The sequence below is a fragment of the Sorex fumeus genome, unplaced genomic scaffold (genome assembly GCF_029834395.1).
Source record: "Sorex fumeus unplaced genomic scaffold, SorFum_2.1 ptg000019l, whole genome shotgun sequence".
In the NCBI taxonomy this organism is placed as follows: Eukaryota; Metazoa; Chordata; class Mammalia; order Eulipotyphla; family Soricidae; genus Sorex; species Sorex fumeus.
The window spans coordinates 28,805,642-28,825,940 of record NW_026606076.1 but is presented as its reverse complement, the minus strand read 5'-3'; positions in this window follow the sequence as shown (position 1 = coordinate 28,825,940).

The following is a 20,299-nucleotide window of genomic DNA, read 5'->3' as shown; positions in this document are numbered from 1 at the left end:
TAAGGGAAAGACAGGGGGACCAAGGAGTGAGAATTTCATGGACTGCCAGAAGAGGAAAAATACTGTCAAAGCCAAGAAAGTAAAGCAAAAGATTATTCCGTGACAATTCGTGGGAGCGAAGGGCAGCGTGAATGCAGCACAGATGCCTGGATCCAGGAACCCAAGGATATCAGGGTCAGCAGCGCATTTCACATGTGCTCAGGGCACCCACACACTGCCCAGGGCCTGAGCCAGGGAGGGTTCTCAGACACTCACCTGCACGCATGCCTCTCCTCCCCGGCTTCAGGGTTCCTCCTTCCAGCCAGATGATCACTGCAGGCTTCACCCCAGAATACCCTGAACCTCACAGAGATGGAGCATGGATTAGTGACAAGGAAAACATGACAAGAAAACCCCATGTGTCCCTATAAAAATTGAGTCAATTACTGGAAAGGCATGAACAGAATCTGCACTTCTAAAATGCTCCAGATTTGGAGTTATCCAAGAGCTAAGATTCAGGACTTAATTTAAGAGTTTAATATGAGGCCCCAGAAAACACGCCAAATAGTATAGCCCGGGTCTTAAAGGGCCAACAGGGATTTGATCACAGCACAATACGTAGTATTTTTTTCTCTAGTTTTTCTCTAGTTCGGGATCCTCAGCTGGGGATGTTCAAGGCCTCTCCCTCATTGTGTACTCAGAAATCAACTTTGATGTTGCTTGAGGATCACCTGGGATGGTGAGAATAGAACACATGTCCAGAACTTGCAAGACAAGCAACTGTCACTCTCGGCTTGGCATCACATGCAATGTACTGAGCCTGCGAGAACTGATGCCTCAGTGTAGTAAGCCCCAAAGATTAACAAATCCAAACATGGCCAAAGATGACGAAAGTCCCAAATTGGTTTTAAAAATAAACATATAAAAGGAAGCAGACAGACAGCACAGCAGGTCAGGAATGGGCCTTCCTCAAGGTCAATTAAAGTTCGATCCTGACATTCAGTAGGGTCTCTCAAGCCATCAGATGTGAACCCTGACTGCATAATCAAGAGGCAAATCCTGACTCCTGATGAACCAAGAACCACCGGAAGTGACCACGAGCACTGAAATAGAGCAACAACAGATGGAGTGAGACCCTAAGAAATAAATGAGCTATGTTGGGAGCGATATTACAGCAGGCAGGAAACAGACAATACACACACGTTCAGGATTGATTTCCAGCAGCACACAATGTCCCGGACCACAACCAGGAAGAATAACTGAATACTCAGCCAGAAATAATCCCTAAGTATTTGTAAGTATAACCCCAAAACAAATCAAAACAAAATAAAAGGGAATGCCCTGCCACAGAGGCAGGTTGGGCAGGGGGTGGGGGGTGGGAGGGACACTGGGATTAGGGGTGGTGAAGAATGGGCACTGGTGGAGGGATGGGTACTCAAATCACTGTATAACTGAAAGCTAAGCACAAAATTTTTTTAAGTCTACAACTGTTCCTCATGGTGTTTCACTAATAAAAATTGTAAAAAATAAAAATAAAATAATACAAATAAAAATAAAAAGGTAAAGCCCTCCCGTTGATCATCGATTTGCTCGAGTGGGCCCAGTCTCCTTTGGAGACTTTGTTGTTACTGTGTTTGGTATATCTATTACATCACGGGGAGCTTGCCAGGCTCTGCCATGCGGGCGAGATACTCTCGGTAGCTTGCCGGACTCTCCGAGAGGGGCGGAGTAATCGAACTCGGGTCGGCCATGTTTGCTGCATGCAAGGCAAACGCCCTACCACAAACTGAAATTGTGGGCCTGATGCAATAGTACTGGGATTAAGACAGCAACCTTTTAAGCTGCCAAGTGTGTTCAATCCTCAGAATCCCATGGCCCCTGAGCACCCCTGTGAGTGATCCCTCAGCACAGAGACAAGAGGATTAGGTTGTGCCCCAAAGAAAAACAAAACCAAAACAAATACTAGAAATTATATGTAGTACAAGAAGTGATCAGAGAACTCAGCATTGGCAGGAACCAGGAACTTTTTAGAGAGACCTGAGCGACGGTTACAACACGTGGGGAGCTTGCCATGCATGGGGCTAACCTAGGTTGAAAGCCAGAACTGCAGATTCATGCAAACCCACAGAGAGTGATTCCTATGGAAGAGCTTAGAGTAAGCCCTGAGCATCGCCAGGTGAGCACCAACAAGAAAACCAGGGAAGGAGCTAGAGAAACAGCTACTGCATGGCTGTCCTCCCCAGGACAGTCACAGCTACTGTTGGACACACAGTCACAGCCCGGCACAGGGAGCCCACATGGGTATGTCCAGACAAGGTCGGCCCCGCACTGCTCTCACCAATGGCCCATAGGTGCTGGTAGGTCTCCAGCATCACATCCTTGTATAGCTTTCTTTGAGAGGCATCCAAGCACGCCCACTCCTCTGGGGTGAAGATGACGGCCACGTCGGGGAAGGTCACCGTGTCCTGAACCGGCATACAAAGGGGGCAGGAGTCAGGATCTGACCCCACCCTGTTCCCTGGACTGTGAGGTCAGGACCAACAGGGCCCTGGAGGGGCTCACGGTCTGTCCCCTCGGGAGGAACCAGCCTCCATCTGAACTCCTGGCAAACGGGTCCCAACTTCAAAGACAGCTGCATCTATGAAAATGTGAGGATGCTCTACTAGAAGGTTCCTGAAGGTGGCAGACTTGCTCCTGATGTCAGGGAATTCCACCACTGCTCCTATGAGCACTGCAGCGAGTAAAAACTGAGCACACAATCACTGGGAACCAAATGAGTGACCCTGCTTTCAGGTCAAAACACTAAACATACACCCCTTGTATCCCACAGTCACTTGAGCTGCAAGCGCACAAACAGGTGTAGCACACCCGGGGACCCATGATGCACATCAGGCACAGAGCCAAGAGGAAGCCCTGAGCATCTCCCCTGTCGCAAAACTAAATACGAAAAGAAACAAAGCAGCATGACTGTGTAACAGGACAGTGGGATGGGGATAGTTGGTAGGGCTGGTGATCCCCGCCATCCCATAGGGTCCCCTAAGCAGTGCCAGGTACAATGCCAGAGTGCAGAGCCAAGAGTATAATCCCCAGAATCACTGCGTGTGGCTCTGAAAACAAAACGAAATACCCAGACACCAGTCTTTGATGCCCAGCACCCCATATGGTCCCTGAGACATGTCAGAAGTCATCCTTGAGCACCAGTAATCTTTGAGCTGTTGTGGTCCAAAAGCCAAATACAACAAAACTGACACAAATGTGCCCTCATACTGCAGAGAGCCAGGTTATCTGACATGGCGTCAGGATCCTTCCTGAGCAAGTCAGAGACAGACAGCCCAGCAAGCCTGATGCTCCTGTCACAGCATCACCTCATTTTGTCACTCCTACCTGGCGTTGGTGTGTCCGATGGCACCTCATCATCTTCTCCTGCCTGTTTTTCCAGAGGTTCAGAGATCTGGAGGAGAAGTCAGAATTGTGAGAACTGGACAGTAGTAAAATCCCCAAGTTCTGACCAGCCACACCCTCGGGCACTGGCTCACAGACCCGCCTGGGGAACACTGCCTGATGTTTCTTTCTCCCCAGGTGAAGCAAAATGTGTTGGCATCTGTGCTGCCTTTCGCGACACAAGTTCTGGACTTGGCTACAAGAGAGAAAAGTCAGCCCTAACTTGGTCTCACACGCCCAGCCAGGGATGGACTCTGAGACCAGGAAATCCTGTGCATCTGGCCAGCAGAAGGGCTGCACCCCCCCCCCCCCGGTGATAGAGCCATGTTCTGCACTATTGGGGGGGGATGGAGAAGTAGAACAGTGGGTAGGGCGTTTGCTTTGCAAGTGGCCGACCTGGGTTCGATTCCCAGCTTCCCATATGGTCCCCCAAGCACCGCAGGAGTAATTCTTGAGAGCAGAATCAGGAGTAACCCCTTGCATCGCCGGGTGTGACCCAAAAAGCAAATAAATAATTTTTTAAAAAAATTTCTACAGACATACACTTTTACCAGCAGTACACGAACACACAAGCGCACACAGACACAACCTTTACCACCAATACTCACCTCGATAGCCAGCAGTCTGGGCAGGACTTTGCAACTTGATGTGAGGAAGCAGATATTCCTATTCCGACATACAGTAAACCTGTTAGCATGCTTGCGTTGCTGGCACTAATCAATCTTCTGCGTCCCCAGGGCCCCCAGAGCACTGCCAGGAATAATATCTGAGGCCAGAGCCAGAGAAAGCCTTTAGGATATCTCCAGGAATGCAAAGCCCCCCTTTCCCCATGCCAAAAGTAGCCCCAAAATGAAATTATCATTGGCAAACCCTGGCCACCTGCAGATCCACCGCCCGGGCCTGATCGACGAGGGCAGCCAGTGAAAAAGCTGGACGACAACAGGGTATCAAGTCTTTTTTGGGGGGGTGGCGAGGCTTTGCGCCTCAAAGTGAATCTGGAGATTCTACAGCAGCGAAACTGGTGCAAGATCCCAACATGGGTCAGCTGGGAGGTTCGGTAAGGCTAAGGCCCCACTCTCGGCAGCTCCTGCACCCCAAAGCCCACAACTCCCGTGCTCAGCCCCGCACCCACCCGTGGCTGCCCCAACACGAAGCTGAAGGTGACCTTGGCCACTGCAGCCCCTCCCCCAGTATAATGCACTCACACCTGCAACCCCCGCCTCCCACTACAGCCCTTACGAACCTCCCAAAGCTCCGCACCCCCCAAAAGACCCCATCATACCTTTGAACCACTGGATATCGGGGAACACAAGAAAAACAGGTGCAAGAGGTCCCTTGAGCTGGCGCGGTCCCACGGCTCAGTGTGGAGATGTGGAGGCATGGGGTGCTCACGGGAGGCCACCCCTGACCTGCAGTAAGACAAAACAGGCCTTCAGAGTCTAGCTTCCTCCCTGGGACCCTAGTTTGTCCTTTAGCCACGTGAACAACGACTCTCTGACCCCGTTTCCAGGAAGAGAAGCACAACAAAGGCCCCACTCTGATGTCACTTCCGGTCCTGCAAGCAGCATTAAAGGGCCAGACTAAGCCCTCAGGCCAGTTCACCTTGTCCTTCACCCTGGGGGTCCTGTCTCTTAAGCTGTAACAGTTTGCATCAAGACCAGGCATTTCTGCTTTCTAGAATGTACCATTTGAATGCCAGGGGAGTTTTGCCACTTCCTCCAGGTCCATCCAACTCCCACGACAGGACCCCCTCTTGGGGCGTTAGGAACTACAGCAACTGAAGCCTAAGTCAAGTACGTGTGACAAAGAAATTATGCCCAGCAGTAGATATATTTCAGAGTCAATCAACTCCCGAAACCTTGGACTGATGTCTTTCTGTGTTTAACCGAAGAACACTGATCTATAGTAAAATATAAAAAGGCTACAGGGGAAATAGAAAAGCAGGTACAAATACACAGCACTTCAACTACAAAGCAGTACAAATACAAAGTTGAGAATTATCACAAAGTTATGGCTTATCAGTAATCAAGAGTGACTTGGGGAACTGAGACAATGAGAGGTAAAATATAGAGAAAAGGTAAACGTGAACTAAATTAGGCATGTTAACAAGGAAGGATGTAAGCTTCTCTGGAAGGAGGAAAACCAGCAATTCACAGATGAAGACTGAAACACTTTGGGTTAAAATCTAACAGATCACAACAGCCTGAACCCTGTTTCCTTCTTCAATCCTCTGTCACCCTTCATCAGCCAGGGTTGGGAGATGAATCATGGCCATCAAATGCACTCCGCACATGCTACATTACTTGAACACAACTCTCAGTACCGCAGCATAACAGTCGGGGATAGCCTGATCAGGGAGAGGTGAAGAGTCAAGCTGCATCCCAACTTGATTTTAGGGTACAGAAATTCTACTGTTAGAAAAAGAAATGTGGAGTCAGAAAGGCAGTAACCTGGAAGGGGCACTTCCCTTGCTGAACCAAATCAATCCTTGGCATCTCATATCACCCCTAAAGCACTCTATCATTGTAGCACTGTCATCCTATTGTTCATCTATTTGCTCTAGCAGGAGCCAGTAACATCTCCATTCATCCCTTGAGATTTTAGCACTCTCTCCTTATTCATCCTTCCCAATGGTGCCATATTGGAGGCTCTTTCAGGGTCAGGGGAATGAGACCCATTATTGTTACTGTTTTTGGCATATTGAATATGTCATGGGGAGCTTGCCGGGCTCTGTCGTGCAGGCAGGATACTCTCTATAGCTTGCCGGGCTCTCCGAGAGGGATAGAAAATGTATATTTTACTTATATTAAACATTTAAAATATATCATTTTATTTATATCAAATATATGAAATGTATTAAATAAACATATGAAATATATTAACCATAAAGAACCAACAGAAATAATTCCACAGTGCTGTTCCTGGAATAAGCCTCAATCTTCCACAGATCTGCCCAAAATACAACCAAAAATAGCCCAAAAGCAAATTTTTATTTGCAAGCCACAACCATACCTAGGGCTGCATCCCCAGGATGGCCCTGGACATCAAGGCTACTACTGAACAGTGACCCAGGGCTACAGGGTCGTTTGCCTTTGGGGAGCTGGCCCCCTGTCCCTCAAAAATGAACAGGTCTTTTATTTTTTTGGAGGCTCCAACAGGGATATGGAGGAGAAACTTCTGGCTCTGCGCTCAGGAATCTGTCCTGGTGGAGCTTGGAGATCAGACTTGGGTGGGCCACATGCAAAGCAAACGCCCTAACCGCAGTGCTATCACTCCTGTCCTCTAAGTGAATCTGGAAGTTCTACAGCAACGATGTCGAACCAAAGGATCCAGGACAGGGCCCAGTGAAGCTCAGTGTTGGGAGGGTCGAGACCGCCCCCGCTTCCCCTCCTCTCTCTGTTACCACTATGTTCATCCCCACGCCCATCTGCTACTGCCCATTTCCGGAGCTGGAGGAGACTGTGGCCACAATGGATCCCCAGGATCATGCACTGACACCCTCGACCCCTGTGCCCAGGTACAGCCCCTGCTATAACTCACCAAAGCTCCACGTCCCCAAAATGTCACCACTGCACCACAGGAATGACTGGAAGAAAGCGCGAAAGTGCCCCCAAGCTGGCATTGCCCCTATTCTCACACTGACGAGATGGGGAGGTGCCAGGCGCTAATGGGAGGCTGCTTGTGCCCTGCCACAAAAGCAGCCCTCACAGACCCCCTTCAATGCAGGACAGCCACTGCTCCCTTCACCCATGTGACAAATAGACACCTGATCCAGTGTCTGAAGCAAGAACCTTAAAACTCTGCTGTGACGTCACTTGCACCTCTGCGAGTGGCCTTAAAGGACCAGACACCAGGTGCACAGGAAACCACTAGCACATTGCAGGTAAATATGTACTGCTGGCTGGGCCAGTGCAATAGCACAGTGGACAGGACATTAGTCTTGCATGCAGCTGACCCAGGTTCAATCCCCAGCATCCTTTATGCCCCCCCCAACCACTGCCAGCAGTAATTCATAGTGCAGAGCCAGGAATAACCCCTGAGCATCGCTGGGTGTGACCCAAAAAGAAAAGAAAAAAACATGTACTGAAGGTGGAATGAACTCACATAAAGGAGTGGAGAGGTGGTAGCCAGAGTGATTGGTAACAAAGTGGGGGTCTGGAAGATGGAGAAGTCCCACAATCCTGTATTAGCAGTGACTCTGTAGCCAGCCCTGCAGATGCAGAGAGGAACTGATCTAGTAACAACCCGGAGAGCCAGAGAGACGCTGGAACAGGAGCAAAGGCTTCTACCCCTTAACAACACAAGAGCAGTGGACACTTGCCTACAAGGAAAACCCTAGGAGGCCGTTTCAAAAACAAGATTTCAAACCAAGAGTATGTGGCCAGTGGCTGGAGTGAGAGCACAGTAGGTAGGGTGTTTGCCTTGTATGCAGCTGACATGAGTTCGATTCCGAGAATCCTATATGGTCCCCTGAGCACCACCAGGAGTAATTCCTGATTGCAGAGCCAGGAGAAACCCCTATAAATCACAGGTATGACCCCCAAAAATAAAAAAAGAGTACATGGCCAGAAGGGTAGTGCAGTGTGTTGGGCACCTGCCTTGAACTCGGTCAACCTGAGTTCATTCCCTGACATTCCCCAATGGTGGCATGGGAACCACCAGGAGTAACTCTTAAGAACTGTCAGGTTTTGCCCAAAACTAAAGTATATAAAACAGAGCATATAGACCAACCCCCAGAAAGGAGGGGCTAACAGGCAGCAAACCACACTGGTCAGTCTGCATCCTGGCTTGGCCTTTTGCAATTATCTACACGGTGTTTACCAATCTGGGGAATATTAGATTGTTAGGATTTTACTGCTTCCAAAGTAAAAATCTCAAAGCATTTATCCACAATGTTTGTGTAAATCGAATGGAAACCTGAATACAAGGAGTGCAGATATGCTACAGCAAGTAAAGTGCTTCCGTGCACACGGCTGACCTGGACACCAAATATGGACAGCACAGCGGGATGTGGCTCCACGAAATATAACACAGAAGAGCCTGAAGAATGAAGGTTTGGCTGTCTATCCGAGTCGAAAAGTTCTCCGCAGCATCGTGGTTAATCTCTGCCATGATCCCCCACAAACCAGGACGTCTGAGCCAAGCTAGAGTCACAGCGACAAATGAAACTATGGTGTGCCTTGACCCAGCAAAATGCAATTTTTGTACCTATTTATTTAATATTTTTATTGCTTTTTCGGTCACACCTGACATTGCACAGGGGTTACTTCTGGCTTTGCACTCAGGAATTACCCTTGGTGGTGCTCAGGGCACCATAGGGGATGCTGGGAATTGAAACCGGGTCGGCCACGTGCAAGACAAACACCCTACCACTGTGCTATTACTCCAGCCCCGACCTATTTATTTTTTAATTTTTGTTAGTGAAACACAATGCGGTACAGTTGTAGACTTACAAATTTTTGTGCCTGGGTTTCAGTTATACAATGATCGAGTACCCATCCTTCCACCAGTGCCCATTCTTGACCACCACTAATCCCAGTATCCCTCCCACCCCCCAAGTCCCCATCCCATCCTGCCTCTGTGGCAGGGAATTCCCTTTTGTTCTCTCTCTCCTTTTGGGTGCTGTGGTTTGCAACAGAGGCACTGAGTGGCAATCATGTTTGGTCTAGAGTATACTTTCAGCATGCATCTCCCATCCTATAGTCCCCACCTATTTACATATTATTTAATTCCTTCCACCTTGCTTTATCACTAAGACTCATTATTTACCAGTTAACAGAATGTGAAATCCAAATGCCAGGACATTGTCATAGACATGGTCCAGGTGATAATCAGCAAGTACCTTTCCCTTATGGTACTAATGTCATAGGAAGCTTTCACACACACCAGGATTATTTCCTTCCGGACTGTAGTTTTGTAGCAACCCCCCAGCCACTTGTCGAAACTAAAACTGTTTTACATAAGGGCCATGTTCTGACCCTGGCCATTGTTATTAGGGAATTGATTGATACAACATAACTTTTATAGTTACTAAGGCTTGAGGGGAACACGAAAGCCTTCCTATATTCCTTACCCACAGATTATTTTGCAGTATTAATTCTCTTATGCCTTAAAAGGCTGCAGGTGCCTTTATATGATAGATGATGGACTTCCCATGTTCTTACATACATATGTGTGAATATATATATATATACATATATATAGTTCCTCCCCAGTGTGAATTCTCCTATGCATAGTAAGGCCTGCAGATCCAGAAAAGGCCTTTCCTTTCCGCACCCCTGGCATACATAAGGTTTCACTCTAAAATGACTTTTCATATACGTAGGAAGGGCTGAGGACAAACTGAAAACCTTCCCGCATTCCTTACACTTATGAGGTTTCTCTCCAATGTGAATTTTCCTGTTCAAAAGTTATGCTAATTTATTGAAAATTATCCTGCAGACCTTACATATGAAAGGCCTCATTCCTGGATAAATGTCTTTTACACAAATCAAAGCTTGTGGATTGATTTAAGATCTTCCCACCTTAATATATGCTTTTTCAAGTATGAATTTACCTATGTTCAATAAGGAGTTAAGGGGAAGTGAAGGCATTGCCAAAGTCTTTACAAACATAAGGTTTGTCTCCAGTACGAAATTTCCTGTGGCTCAAAAGGCTTGCAGAATAAGCAAAGGCCTTGCAACACTCCTTACATATATATATGGATTCACTGTAGAGTGGGTTTTCTTGTGGACTAAAAAGTTTGAGTATAAAGTGAAGACCCGGCTGGAGTGAAAGCACAGAGGGTACGGTGTTTGCCTTGCATGTAGCTGACCCGTGTACGACTCCCAGCATCCCATATGGTCACCTGAAAACCACCAGGAGTAACTGCTGAGGAGAGAGCCAGGAATGATCCAAAAAGGAAAAAAAAAAAAGAAAGTGAAGACCCTCCCACAGTTGTGACATGAATAAAGTTTCATTCCTGTATGAACTTCCCTATACTCAGAAAGAAACTGAGAAGAAATGAAAGGTCTTCCCAACTACCTCACATATATAAGGGTTTTCTCCGATACGAATTTAGTGAAAACTAAGACTTCAGGGATAAGCAAAGGCCTTCCCACATTGCTCGCACATATAAGTTATCTCTCCAGTGTGAGTTTTCCTGTGCACTCAGGCTTTTGAAACAAGCAAAGACTTCCCACTCCATACAAGCATATGGTTTCTCTCCAGTGTGACTTTTCCTGTGCATACTAAGGTGTATGAGTCAGATAAAAGCTTTGACACATTCCTTACAGGCATACGAACTCCCCAGTATGAAATATCCTGTGAATAAGGTATGCGGATCCAACGAAGGTCTTCCCACAGTCCTTACACTTAAGTGGTTTCTCTCCTGTGTGGATATTCACATAGCACCGCCAGGGTGACACTAGACTCAAGAGTTTGTCCTCAGTGCTGACATTCCTGGGAATTCTGAGCACTGTGGGTTTGTAAAGGAATGTGATGGTGCTGAGAACACGTGAAGGCTCCCCCACATTCCTTACACGTGGACAGGTTCAGTTCACAATGACTGCCTGTGGGCCTGTCAGTGTGAGAGACACATTATAAACAGTATTCGTCTCCCAGAAGCTGCCCCACTATGGAGGGGTTGTGTCCGCTGACTGTGCTGAACATCCAAGGATCTTTTCCTAGGGGACGACTTTGTCAGAACGGGCATACTCTTGCCATTTTCATCACTCTCAGAAGACAATGGACCTATCTGAGCATCCCCATGGAGATGAGGGCAACACTGCTCACTTAAGCCTTTATCACAGTGTGCAGAAAGAGACATCCCACCAGGGCTGGCTTCTTCCACGTAGAACACCAGAGAAGGATTCCAATTATTGCCCTATGCCATGAGAGTTCTCATGTTAAAAGAAATCAAACTCTGCAGGTAGGTAGCTGGTGGGGTATGAGACAATGAGTATCTTGGGGAAGTAATTAATCAAGATGGGGCTAAAAGCAACGACTCTGAAGCCAGCCTTGGGGATTCAAAGATGAACTGACCTAGTAGAAACCCAGAGAGCTGGAGACACTGGAACAGGAGCAAAGGCTGGTAAGAATATCAGAGAGCACAGTCCGGCCAATGCTCTACCCCTTGACAACACACAAAAAGTGGACTCTCAGCTAAAGGAAAACCCCAGGAGGCAGTTTCAGAAACATGATGTTAAACTGAGAGTATCAGGTTAGTGGTTTGGGTGCTTGCCTTGCACGCCGCAGACATGGCATTTCATACCTCACACCACTCATACTCCAAGAGTAGAGTACCAAATTTGAAGTGGTTTTAAAGTAGAAGGCAACCAATCTTAGAGGGAAATATATTTTTACAGATATGTGTGTTTGTGTGTGTATATATATATATATATATATAGAGAGAGAGAGAGAGAGAGACAGAGAGAGAGAGAGAGAGAGAGAAGCACACAAGACTCAAGCCTTAACAACATATTAGTAACAGCTTATAAAAAGGCTTAATGGCCTCTGGGTGAAATACACCAATCTTTACACACTCTCCTCTAACGAAAGTTTTTTTTGTGCATTTTCAGTGGTTTATTCATAAGAAACAATACAAAATAAATTATTTTGTTTCTGCTTTGGGGCAGGGGTTGGGGTACAGGATGGAAACATCCAAAATATGGTGGTGGGAAGGTATAATGGTGGTGGGATTGGGGCTGGAATATTAAATGTAATCAAATATTGTGAACTACTTTTTAAAAATAATGTAATTCTTAAAAAAGCAATGATGGGCTTGGACGAAAACACTGAACACAAAAACCCGACCCCCAGGGCCCATAATCACTAGGGATGAGAAGGGGACACTCAATGTCCAGTGAGCAACTCAAGGTTGTGTGTGGACATTTGTGCCTAGGGGACTATGAACTCAAGTCCAGGGCTGCCCCGAATTCCTCTCAAAGCAGGCAAAAGTGACCTGACTCCCAACACTTCTGCAAGCCCCAAAGATCCTCTGCTTGGTACTGGCACATGCCCAGAACTGCAGACAAAGCAGCGAGTGAACATGAGACTGTGTGACTGAGCAGGTGAGGCTCTCCAGAGCGGAAAGGATGAAACAGGGGAAACGCATGTCCGGGTTCCTGAATCACTGTGGCTGATAGGGCACATATGGGGCCATGTGGCCTGGGGGCTCCAATGCCTGTTAGGGGTGAATCCAGAGCAGAGAGCAAGAGGAAGCCCTGAGCACCTCCATTGTGGCACAAAAATAAATCTGAAAGAAGAGCGATTAGGGCTAGTAAACCTTGCGTCCCATATGGTCCCCCAAGCACTGCCAGGGAAATTCTGGAGCACAGAGCAAGAAACTCCAAGATAACTAGGTGTGGTCCCCAACCTTCCCAAACAGAACAAAGCTAAAGAAGTCAGTCTTGGATCTGAGGTACCACACAGAGTACGAGACCTGGCAGGGGTGAATCTTGAGCACTGAGCTGGGACTACTCCTCAGTGGAGTATGATCTAAACCCAAATACAACAAAACAAATAAACAAGGACAAAAGCAGTCTTAAAAAGAGTAGATGCTGGGGCTGGAGCAATAGCACAGCGGGTGGGGCATTTGCCTTGCATGTAGCCGACCTAGGTTGATTCCCAGCGACCCATATAGTCCCCCGAGCACCGCCAGGAGTAATTCCTGCGTGTATGAACCAGAAGTAACTCCTGTGCATCGCAGAGAGTGACCCCAAAAGAAAAAAAAAAAGTAGTGTAGGAAGACATTGCTTTGTCCTTCTTCCACAAAAAGCTTAGCTTTATCTGGTTACACCCATCACAGTGCTCCTGAGGCACTTCCATTCCATTGTGTTTATCTGTAAACGGTCTTCCCTATGCTCTCCTCTCCACCCAGTTAATCAGCTTTCCGCCTAATCAGACTCTGTTAATTTGTAAGGTCAGATTCCACAGAAATCTATGATTTTATGAGTGAAATATTGCCTTTCTCCTCTCCTTATGCCTTATGAACAGTTTACTTTAAAGCAATGCCCTTTTTGTATAGATACATGAAGACCGTTAACATTATGCTTTGTAACTTAGGATTTGATTGGCTTTGAATATTATTCACTCCCGGGCATCTGCTTTCTCGACTTAAGCATCAGCTGCCCTTAGTTCCTAACACCCCAAAAGCAGGATCCTGACGAGGGACTGAATGGACCCAGGGCAAGCGGTGAGCTACCCTGGCATGGAAATGGGACAGGCCAAAGTGCCACGATTCTTAACTATAAGTTAAGAGTTTGATCATATGCAAATGCCGCCATGATCCAAAACTGTCAGGCTACCGAATGTAACCTGCCCACACGGCAGAATCTGGCAAACTCCCCGTGGCATACCCAATATGCCAAATACCAGTAACAATGAAGGGTATCATTCTCCTAACTCTGAAAGAGCCTTGAATATGGCACTTTTTTCAAAAATCTCAGGGCTAGGACAAAGGAGACTTTACTGGGGCCTGCTCCAGGCAATCGACGAATAACAGGATGGTTGTAATTGTTGTGATTGTGATTGATCCAAAAGTAATGATGAGCCTAGGATCCTGCTAGGGGTGGGAAAGACTATCTGGCCTGAGTACTGCAGTCTGAGATCGAGATGCCCGTAGGAGGGTAATTCTGTAAGTTTAAGATATTTCTTACTGTATCCATACAAAATGATTAATATTATATATGCTTATATGTTTGCTAGACAAGGAGAGGAGAAACACACCCAGGAGAATCTGCTCTAGAGTGGATTGATCTGATAATGAGGATCTGTCCTAGGAGTGGATGTCCCCAGGGAAAGAGGGAAAGAATTCTACCCCTACTGATTGTGATTACACCTATGTGTAATGATTACCCCAACCCCTCATGCTTTGGGATTTAATTGTACTGGAAGAGTGGGCTGGGGGTCAGAAGGAAGGAGAAGTGGAGCAGAAGGAAGAGAAAGAGGGATCAGAATCCAGACTCCAGAGAAGGAGGATGAAGGGGGATGGAGAAGGAGAATGAAGTAGCATGGGGGAGGAAGAAGCGGAGGCAGAGGCGGAGAAGAGAGACTGATGTGGATGGAGAGAAGATTGGAATAAACTGTGACTAAGACCAACCAGTCTGGCCCTCTTTCCTTCCTTTGCCTGCCCATCGCCATCGACCTCCCAGCAGTGGGGGAAGAAGGGTGAGACTACCGAATGCCAGCGGTGGGAGAGATTGAGCCACCTTTGCAGTGTGCAGTGCTCCTTTCATGAGTTTACACAAGTAGAGCCAGTGCTCCTTCCTGAAACAACACTAGAGACAGTCAGCCCAGAAGGCCTAGACACTCCTCCCTGCATCATATCATTTTTCACTTTCCTCCTCTCTGTGGACGGTGTGTCAGACGGCACAACATCATCTTCTCCCACCTATAATTCCCGAGAATCAGCAGGAAGCTCCATGCAAAGATCAGTGAGCATGATAGATGCACAAACCCCAGGGCCCTGACCAGAAGTTTCTGCTTTGGAGTCTGAAATTGCTCTCAGGGAGGGCAGGGCAAGCAGCTGACCTGCTCTCCTATCTCACGGGTCATAGTTCCACTTTAACTGAAAATGTTATGATATCTAAACATATAGTGGAACAGAGAAGAATTAGGCCTCGGGCCAGAGCAACAGCATATTGGGGAGAGCACTTGCCTTGAAGGCAGCTGACTCTGGTTTAATCCCCCACGTCCCATAGGATCCCCCAAGCCCACCTGGAGTGACTCCTGAGTGCAGAGTCAGGTTACTCCAGTACCCAGAGTACTGCTGCCTGTGGCCCCAAAACAAAAACACAAAAGTAAAAAGTGAATTGTGTAGTTAATCAGAAAAAAGAACACAACTCTCTTTACTTTACCGAGCATAAAAGCATTTTAATGATGGCTACAGAGATAGCACAGATCACAAGGTGCTTGTCTGACACACAGGTAACAAGGGTTCAATCCCCATCACCCCACAGGATCCCCAAACCTAGAGCGATCAATGACAACAGAGCTAACGGTAAACTCCGCCGGGTGTGGCCGACCAAAAATAAATTTAGGTGCCAGAAATACATTCTGGTAGGGTATGGGCCTTGTACACAGCTGACCTGGGTTTAGTCCCTGGCACCACACAGGGTACCAAAAGCAGCAACCACAGGTTATGACCAGAAAAAAAGTTTTTGTTCATGAGTCAACCTCCACCACTCAGTTTTGGAGAATGCAGGTCAGACTTGGGTTTTGGAGCCAAAGGTGGCAGATCTTTGGGCTCACCCACGTGGTGCGTGAGGAATCCTGCGTCGTGCACGAGATTGTATTGTGTCGCAGGCTGCTTGCAAGGCCAGGGCCTGCACTCCTGGATTATCACTGACCCCAGGAATTCAAAGTCTATGTAAGTACTGTGAACCTTATGAGAAGGATACAGACAGAAAACAGGGATGAGGCCCAGCTGGTAGAGGTCCAGGCAGGGCTGCTGCCACCTGGGGCCTCCCGGTGCACAGCTGAGCCAGAAGTACTAACTGCAATTTCAAAGGCTTACAGGGGCCAGAAAGAGCACACAGTGAATGGCAGGGCACTTGTCATGCAGGCGACAGACTCAACTTCACATTCTGAATCACCAAGGAGTGATCCCAGAGCACTGCTGGGTTTGACAAAAGCCCGCACAGCCAATCCCCCTCCTGCCCAAATAAAGACAATGAGGAATTTATCTGCCAACAGCAGAGGTGTGAAATCTAATAATATATTCGCAAGGGTCAGTCCTTTCAGTTTTTTTGTTTTGTTTTGGGACCACACCCAGAAGTGCTCAGAGCTTACAGGCCAGGTTTTCAGACTATATTTTTGTTAGTTTTTTTGCTTTTGAGTTTTGATTTTAGGTCACACCTGGCTATGTGCAGGGGTTACTCCTGGCTCTGCACTCAGGAATTACCCCTGGTGGTGCTCAGGGGACCATATGGGATGCTGGAAATCGAACCCAGGTTGGCTGCGTGCAATGCTAATGTCCTACCCACTGTGCTATTGCTCCAGTGCCATGGTTTTCAGACTGTATGATTTTACTCCTATGGGTACGTGATTTTATAAAACAAGAAGGGGATGAAAAATTACACTTGGGGCTGGAGTGACAGTACAGCGGTCAGGGCATTTGATTTGCACAAGGCTGACCTGGGTTTGGTCCCTGGCATCCCATATGGTTACCTGAGCACCACAAGGAGTGATTCCTGACTGCAGAGGCTTAGTGCAGAGCCAGGATAACAACCCTTGAGTATCACCAGTGTGACCCAAAAAGCGGAAAAAAAAGAAGAAAAATTGAATTTATCCCAAATGAAATTTTAAAGTCCATAATTTTGCTCAGAGCCTCCAACTGCTTCCTTTCCACCTAACAGCCTCTTGTTCAAAGGACTCAAGAATGTTTATATCTAAGAACTTCTAATTAAGGTATGAAAAGAGGAGTAAGAGGGAACACAGCAGACTGAAGCAGACACTGTCCAACTGAAAGCCCAGAGGGCCTTCCCTGGTACCCCTTATCCACTAGTCCCCTGGCAGGGCACAGAACTCAAGCACTGCCACGTATGGTCCCAAATCTCACCTCATCTGCTCCCCAAGTAGTGAGATAGAACCAGGGAGAGGAGCTCAGCGGGCAAAGCACCTGCTTTACCTTTGGGGGACATGGCATGGATCCCCCTGCATCCCAGACACACAGAGATCGGGGGACAGACTCTGACTATCTCCAAGTTTGTAGCAAACAGGGGAGGAAAAGATAGGAGAAATACCCCAACACCCAAAAAGAAGTTCAAAGAATGCTCGTGTGTCAAGTCAAATTCTGGATTAGGAGGGTTGCGGCCATACCTAGTGATGCTCAGGGGAATCTATGGCATGTCAGGGATAACCCTGGTCACTGCAAGAAAGACAAACGCACTCCTGACTATACTACTGACCAGCCCCTAAGAGTGAGACATTTAAAACCTATTGCAGCTGGTCCCTGGAAAACCCCTTTCTGCAAGTACTCACTTCAACAGCAGGGAACGCCCCTGGTGTGGGAGAGATGGACAGTGAGGGATGCTTGGAATCTTGACAGGTGAGGCAGAAATTCTTTTCTGAGGAAATACAATGATACAGGGTTAGCAAAGATAGTAAGTTGATAGGGTGCTTTTCTTTCAAGCAGCTAAACCGGGGTCAATATGCAATAGTGCATACGCTGAACCACCCCAGCACTGTTAAAAATGATGCCTGAGCTCAGAATCAAGAGTAATCCCTGAGCACCGAGTGGTTTTGTGGCCCAAAAACTACAATAAAATAAATTATAAAGGGATTGGAGAGATCGTATAGCAGGTGAGATGCTTGTCTTGCACTTGGCCAAACCAAGTTTGAATCCTGGCATCCCATATTGTTCCCTGAGCCCAGCCAGAAATGATCCCTGAGTGCAGAAGGAGAAGTAACTGAGTCTTGCAGTTCTACTCCTCCAGACCAAATAATTAGTTCATTTAAATGAATAAAGGTGTGTGCCCAATATTGATGTGAAACTGCATTATTAGAGGGTATAGGAAACACTCTAGAAGTCTCTGTGCTACTTTCTGCTGAGATTGCACATTTGGTTGCAAGACCTGCTGTGGCATAGCACAGCCCTGAGGCACCCCCTGCTGATCCCCCTCCTCCCAGCCCTGAGTTGTCTTAAATCTCTGCACCTAGTGGCCTGAGTGACAGCATAAACAAAAGAGCATTTGTTTCAAGGGCAGGAAACCTGGGTTTAATTCTGGGCATCCCTCATGGTTCCTGGCACCACTAGGAGTGCTTGCTGAACGGAGAGCCAGGAGTAACCCACGTGCATCGCTGGGTGTGACCCAAAAAGCAAAAATTAAAAAAAAAAAGAAAAAGTAAAGAGAAGCTCCCCACCGCCCTGTACTCCCAGAACCCACTGAATGCACAAGGAACAAGTGAAAAGCAAAGGATCTGCCAAATGCTTTTGAGCCCCAAGCACAGAAATGTGTCCTGCCCACCCCCCACCCACCCCATCACTTGCCCCTGGCTCTGGGCTCACTCCAGGCTGGTACCGGGACACTGTGGGGTGCCGGAATCGAACCCGGCCGGCCGCGTTCCTCCCTTACGCATCTAAGTAAGTTCTCCTCAGTAACAACGACCTTGTTTCCCACAAAATCAATTTTTAAATAAGATTTGAAAGCTGCAGCTTTCGGCATCAGCTCTCGGTGCGTCCCAGGTGAGGGACCGCCACCCCGGGACACCGCCACAGAGCGATCCCTCCGCCACAAGGCGGAGACCGCGGACATTCAGGCGCTCAGAGCGACCACTCGGGCGGCCGGAGGGAAACCGACCTTCCCAGACCCCGCTGACCCCCTGGGTGCCCCCTCACCCGCTCCTCAGCTTCCGCACCTAAGGCGGCGGCCAGCACTTCCGCCAACTTCCAAGAAGCACAGGGAAATAAGATTCCGATACTGTGACGTCATAGGAAGTGCGCCCAGAGCCTTAAAGGGCCAGGCTTCAAATATTCCTGACCAGGTACTTGCCTGGTCAGAAGATTCATTTTTCCCGTTTTCTGGGATAGGATCAGGTGATCAGGACATCTGCTGTTTGCCAGGTCTGCGATAAATGGAGAGTGACCGACTGAACAGATAGTGTGTCGATCAGAAGTCTTTGTTTTGACGAAGGAAATAAAATTCTCAAAGATACTTGGCGAACAGCCACCCAGACCATCTGAGTCCCCACGTTCATTTGTCTTGCACTGAAAGTCTAGGTCTTGAGTAGCTTCAACTGTTTATTTTCACAATGATAGGAGAGAGCTAGAAACTAAGTGAATCACGTGGCTCAGAAAGGGGTCAGGGGTAGTCCAGAACGGGACTCGGGGATTGGTGATGACTGGGAAGATATTTGTGTAAGCAAAAATTCCTGTGTCTGTCTTTGTGTGTGTTCAGAGCAAAGGGTGCTCTGCAGTTATTCCGTGAGAGTTATGCGCAGTAACTCTTCAAAAAGTGCTCAAGGTCTACATGGTCGTGATTCTACATGGATCAGACAAATGAACGGAAAGTCCCTTAACTTCTGTGCAGCTAGTCTTTTAATATTTTAGTACTTGATGATTTATTAAGCTATAATTCTTCAAAATTTGAACCAGTGGGCAAGAAAAACTGTATAGCAGTTGTGCAGGAGAAGAAAGTCTCTTTTTCAGACATGTAGATCTATTGTTTGGCTATGATGATTTGGTGTTTGTTACAGTAAAAATATGAAATTTAGTTTACAAGTTTGCTTCTTAGCAGAATTATTCCATAAACATACTCAATTTCTTGTAACCACTCCACTAGGGTGCCAGATCATCACAGTGTGCAAATAGGAACAATAGGTAAGGGTCCCCCCAAAGTGAGGTAGTAAACATCAATAGATGATTTATTTCTGCATTCACTTTTCTTTGCTTCGGTAACTATGCTTGCCTCCCTATGCTTATATAAATTTATGGGGTACCAGGATGTGGGTCTGGTGAATTTAATTTTGTGGGTGCTTATGAAAAGGACAGGTGCATAAGGATATGCTTTTTCTAACCAACAGACTGTGCTTCTCTTGGGAGGCTGCTGCTTTGGCTAGCAGAACAGCCTGCAAGCTGGTGTGAACAAACACTCCAAATTTTGGAGTTCATTCGAGATTTGTCCATATCTTCTACTTCCCTTATCTTCCCACTACCACACTGTCCTCCCATTGTTCATTGATTTTCTCGAGCAGGCCCAATAATGTCTCCATCCTGAGATTTGTTGTTACTGTCTTTGGCATATCTAATACGCCACGGGGAGCTTGCCAGACTTTGCCCAGAGGGCGAGATACTCTTGGTAGCTTGCCAGGCTCTCCTAGAGGGGCAGAGGAATCGAACTCAGGGCAGCCTCAAAGGCCACGTGCAAGGCAAATGCCCTACCCACTGTGCTTTCGCTCC